Below are 6000 nucleotides of genomic sequence, written 5' to 3' on the forward strand. Positions count from 1 at the left end.
TGTGTCCTCACTGGGAGGATGTGAGCAGGGATGTGCGCCTCCTACCACTGGTGTGAAGCCAGGGTGAATCACAAGTGAGGGGGTGGTGTCCCTTTTATCCCACCAGGAGGACAGGATAGCAGGGCACTCCTGTGCCCACCTCTGCTTCCAGATGCTGCCTGGTGTTGGGACTGCAGCCTTGGCATTGCTGATGCCCCTCAGAGGGAGCTCAGGCTTGTGGCTGCTGGGCTGTTCTAAAGGTACTGGCTCTTGGCCATTGTTAAGGTGAGTGTACAATGAGTCCTTGTAATTCAGCAAAGCTCTTTCCACCTCTCCTGCCCAAAAAGCATGACAGAGGCTTTCTGACAACACACTGCAAATTCTCCTTTCTTGAGTAGCTTTTTCTTCCTGCTAGCTCAGAGCCTGAAATATTTTATCCATTCTCTAGGTAATAAGTTACCCAGCTGTAAGCACAGTGCCAATACCAAATGCAGTATCCATGGAGAAATGGAGAAATCCAGCCCTTCACGGATAGTAAATTTTTCATAGTCGCTAGGTTGGATGTTACTGCCACTTACTGTGACACAAATTAGGAGCTTTTATGAAGTTAGTGATTCTCCAACATTGGTGAAACTAGTCTTGGAGATCTTGGTAAAAGTACTGCTGCTGCAGGAATTTCAGGTTATTAGTTTTACTTCTAATCAAAAAGTTAATGATCCACTTACAGTCTAGACAACTTATAGACACACAAGGAACAAGGTTAGACTCTGAAAAAATGAGCAAACTATCATACTGGGAGGTAAAGCATTTTCAAATAAACAGAATTTTTGGATCTCCTCACCAAAAATGTTTGAAGATCACCAGCCAAAGGGCTTCTCTAAAAACAAGAAGTGCTTATTGAAATCCAGCAAGTTGTATGCAAAGAGAGAAATGATTGCTGCAAAACTAGTTGTTTCCAATTATAAAACCCAAACAACTCTGAATGTACAGGGGTTTTCATGTAATTCTCTTCTGAAGGGCCTTCAAAGAAGAGCTTTGCTTCAGGACCCTTGCCAGGAGGAGCTCTGCAAGAGGCTGGAATTTCAGTGAGGAATGGCATGCTGCGGCACAACAGCAGCGCATCTGTTGTGAATAGCAGCTGCTGCACAGCACTGAGCATTGCACACAGTCTCACTATTTACAGACAATCTTTTGTGTGTTATCTGTTTTCTGGAGCCACCAGTGAAACTGTTGCGTGAGTTCTTCTTAGTAGAATCATCATGTATGTTTCAGATACTCGTTTTAAAGCAGTATAGTTAGACAAAGGTAATAAAATATCTCAGAGTTCTTGAAGTGTTGACTAAACACTCAGGATTACCATATAAAGAAACATTAAGACTTTCATCAGACAGTGGGTTACTATGCTAATGAACTCAGAGCAATGTGCTGTCTGTAACACTGAAACTTAAACATTTAAGTCCTTGTTGTAGCATGTAAAATCTTTCCTCTGAATGTAAAATGGATGAGTTAGTTCCATTCATCATTGAAAGGTATTGAGAATCATAGAGTTTACACTGTTTTGAATCATGATGCTTCTCAGGAAATTGAAGAAGTGAATTGCTAGAACTAGTACAGAGATTCTCACTACAACAGAGAATGTAAAAAAGAAATACTTGGAAAGCAGTTTCAGCTGACCCCTTTGATAAGACTAAGTTGCGTGACATATCTGATGTGGAAGCAGAAATTGTACAGCAATAGGAAGTTGTTATCTCCATATCTCAAATGCTAACACAGTTCCCCCAGTCAACTGTGAGATAGATCTACTCTTGTTATGACAGCTGTTGGAAGCTGATGTCAGTATAACTGTGCAATGTCTTTTGATAATCTTAACTGTTACAAACCTTAAAATATGTTTATGATGTTATCTAAGACACACTGTTTGAAAATGGCTCTATTTATAATCAGAAATCGCTCAAGCTATTTTAATAAATAAATCATACACTTGGGAGTTTCCTAGTCAGATCTGCTTGAAAAAGCATTGTGAACTTTTTGTTTCTGAAGGCTTAAGCCTGAGGATTAATTAATGTTTATACAGCTCTTAGTAAAAGCAAAGTTACTAGTGCCAAGAATTATTACTATTTAATCTTTAAAAGTCAGATCAATGACAGGCTGAACTGTCAGAGAACTGCTATTTAAAACAACAAAATTTGCTGAAAATCCTCTTCCCACCATGCTTGAATGTGTTCAAGTGTGCTTTCATTTCAGCCTCACTTACATACAGACGAGCAAAGATATTTTTCAGCTTAATTGGGTTGACGCCCATCTTTGTTTAAATATCTGGGGGATTACCTAAAATCCTAGGGGCTTCTTAGAAAATTTAAAAAACTTTGTTTCTTAAATGCATTTTCAGGTCCTAAATGTTGCAAATAATTATCTATACAAATCCTACTCAACAGTGTAATCTATCTGATTAACCAGTGTTTCTCCTGTGTGCAACTTCACCCATTTGTGTGATAGGTCAGACCCTTGTAGTGATAGTTTAATTGTGTTAGACTTGCACAGCTATTTTGACTTCTGAGGAAAAAGACTCCTTGCTTTATTTTTTAAACTTTGCTTCCCTTTCTACTTTACACCAAGCAGACGTAAAGTTTAGAAACAATTTTCCTCAGAAAATAAATGTACAAATTGGAAAACAAGCAACAAGCAAGAGGGGACTGGAAAGGCAGAGAAGCTCATCAGCAAAGCATAGAATTAATAAATAAAGCCATCTTTTCAGGGTTACAGGAACATATTTTAGCACATCATTGTGACTTAGGGAGAAATACCACATTTTGCTTTGGCTATGCCTGAAATTATATTCTTTCTTGACAGCTATACACATATTATTCATACAGTGCTAATTACTTTCCTTATAATATAATTGACTTGTTAAGTAAGAATATGAATTAATTGATGGCATGGAAAACTAAGTGATTCCAAGTCAGGCCTAGTTAATCTGTGTCTGGTATATTATATCTTGATATTCAGTAAATTGAAGTTTTATATATACAAATACTGTTTTAATTAGAAGAAACAAACTTTGCAGACTGACTAATGAAAGGTATCTACATTTATCTGGAAGTGTTGATAACTTGATCTTCCTCAGATGCAAGCATACTGTTAAAATTTGGGTTTGCATGTTGCAATGGTGCATACTGAAATATGAATATATTCAAGGTCCTGTGGACTGGTAGACATCTTAAAGAATAGTGTTCAAGTGATGCTTGACAGACTTTCAGTTGCAATTTGTTAATAAATGTATTTAAAATTTATATACACCTAAATTTAGACCTAAGACTATATAAGTCAGTATTACTAGCCACCATTAAGACTAGATCTTCAAAGACCTCAGTGTCTGGAATGTTTGCAAGTCTGCTCCCAATTATGGGTTCTAAGTTCTTCTGAAAATCTAAATTATATTTAAATACTACAGAAGGAGTTTGAGTCTTATTTTAACAGTCTGACTCCAGCTGCAGGCACAGAACACTCATGGATTTGGCCCAAACTCATACAAAGATCTGGCCCTTTAAAACTGCAAATGTGTGAATAATTCTATACCTTCAAAAGATTGTTCCCTTAGAATGAATTTCTGGAGTAGATGTCTCAAAATTTCTTCAACACAATACTTTTCATAAATAAGAGTTTGAGGAACAGAGTACAAAACACTATGAGTGGATATTGCACCACTGAAATGCAGCAAAACTTCTATGAAATTCAGCAAAACTAGCTGTTGGCTCTAGACAAACCTAAGACTTCTTTAATATATTTATTAAAATGCCTTAGAGGAAACTTCTATCATCAGGTCAGAAGATTACTTTTATTTTCAATATTTCATATGGTACAGCTGAACTATAATCCCTTCAATCTTAAAATAAAACCATTTCCTTTTGTGGATAAGGATGTTATGCTTATAAATTTAGTTCTAAAAACTTGTGGAAGTGGAGACTTTTTTTCATCTCAAGTATGGAACTATTAGGCTTTAAAGTGTTGTCTGAAGAAGACACAGTTTAATAAATGCACTGAGAGCAAACAAAGTATTACAGTGTGTAGGAGATATGGTTGGTCTTTCCTTAGAGAATAACTACTCCCCTGAGTCATGTAATACGTGAATTCAAATACAAATTTACAAAACTATAGATAGTATGAATGAGCAGTGTAACCCAAAATCTTATGTACCCCCAAAACATTGAAAAATAGTGGGTTTGCTTCAGTTTTTCAATCTATTATTCTAGATAGTCTGTTCTCTATATAATTCTGCCCAAGAGCTGCAAACAAAATGCTGCATAAATTACAAACAATCTTTTGAACTTTGTACACACAATGATGTGTAGTATTATTGGTTATGCGAACTTTTTAATTCCTTAAATTCTTGCAACACAAAACTGAGAAACAACCCCAAAATTCAGTACCTGTTATCTGATGAAGTTTTCCAGTGCCAGAGTTTCTGCAGCTTAATTTCACACCGCCGGAGCTTCTGAATTAAATGCTTTTGCCTCCTTAAAAAAAAAAAAAAAAAGAAAGAAAAAGAAAAAGAAAAGAAAAAAAAAAGTATGTCAGCACAAGCCCAGACGAAACTCCAAATCCGGGAAAATAAAATTAACCATGCAGATCAAAGGCAGACGAGCACTGAGACCAAATGCCTGTAATCTGATCAGTGATCAGTTGCCGTACATCAAAGGCAGTGCTTTGGCGAGGAAAAAGAGCTCCTTTTCCAGCAGGTAGCTGCACTCAAATTCTGCCTTTCAGTGCTCTGCGCTGGCTCTTTTCCCCCTGTCCTTGCTTGTGCTGGGAGAATGCACACGATTCTGAAATGCTTGGGGTTGAGTGGCTGGATCTGTAGCTTTTGAGTTCCCAAGCTGTGTTGTGGATTGTGTGCTGGAAGCTTTCCCCAGTGCCAGCGGGTTCCGCTTTATCCCTTTCATCTCGCTGAGCTGCAGATCCCATGACATCATTCAATGCTGTGGGACTGGTTAGAGAGCTGTAATACAGCCTGTGGGGGAATGCAGCTAAAGAGCAACAAGAGTTTGCATGATTTCTAATCAGGTTAGTCCATTGTAGCAAACCCAAGGCTCACTTCAAAGTCTTCACTACATTTAAGTTTCCTCCCAAGAAGAAAGAATAGTGTAGCTAGAAAGTTTTCTTTAAAAGATCCTTTATAATTTTGACTGCAAAAGGAAGTTACAGTCTTTCATAAAGTTCTGAAGTCAGACATGAAGGTCGGTTTGCTAGGCAGCTGTATCACATAAGAGAAACTACTTTTGTTTATCTCTTTGTCGAGATTTGGAGCAGAGAAAATGGTGCATTTCGCACGCTGGCATTGGATTTTTGCACTGGCAAAACCAAGCACAATAGAGCATGCTCTTAGTCCCTGTCTCACATCCTCCCTGCTGCTTACTGTGTGGCCTTTTGCAAATCGTTTTATTTGAGCCTGATTCATCTGTGGCTCATGATTCCTTTAAGTAAATGAGCTGTGAAGCTGCCATAAGTAACTCACTGAAGTGTTTTTCAGTGTAAAGGCATTTTTTAGCTAGAGTAGATTTGAAGTGGTCACCATTGCGCTTCCGCAGAGGGAGGGAATGTCTGTCCATACACTCCCATGACCCACAACCCCATGGCTTGTGGGTCATGGGAGTGTATGGACAGACATTCTCTGTGCTGCTGCAGGTCACAGCTCTGAGGATTGCTGGAAGGTCCTGCGTAGCCCTCAAGGCTGCTGTGACTTTCTCACTTGCAGTGCAGAGGAAAGGCAGAAGAAATCTACGACTGAATTTCATATTCAGTGATCTGAGGCTAAGTTAGCTTTTGGCACAGAGATTGATTCAGCCCTCTGTACTTCAGCTGTTAATAAAACATACAAATATCAAGCAGGACGGATTTTAGGATAATCAGCCGTATTGAAGATGTCACTGAAGTTCCCATCCACGCATACATCATCCTTTGGGCATACCACATGTGCAGATGAAAGTGATACGAGCCTGTCAACCGGGAGACGCATGCAAATAT

At 38.5% G+C, this 6000-nt stretch overlaps 1 protein-coding gene across 1 annotated transcript in view; it reads right to left on the reverse strand.

The window, feature by feature from the left end:
* TNFRSF19 (TNF receptor superfamily member 19) overlaps positions 1–4893 on the reverse strand; it is a 57100-nt gene extending 52207 nt beyond the window's left edge. Inside the window, exons 1-2 of the mRNA XM_071434061.1 lie at positions 4669–4893; positions 4407–4493 (exon numbers count right to left, since the gene is read on the reverse strand). The gene's annotated coding sequence lies outside the window, so the exon portion shown is untranslated. The remainder of the gene's footprint in view (positions 1–4406; positions 4494–4668) is intronic.
* Positions 4894–6000: the final 1107 nt, after the last annotated feature.

This window comes from Agelaius tricolor, unplaced genomic scaffold (assembly GCF_023055355.1).
Source record: "Agelaius tricolor isolate 1412-34295 unplaced genomic scaffold, bAgeTri1.0.p SCAF_9, whole genome shotgun sequence".
Lineage (NCBI taxonomy): Eukaryota > Metazoa > Chordata > Aves > Passeriformes > Icteridae > Agelaius > Agelaius tricolor.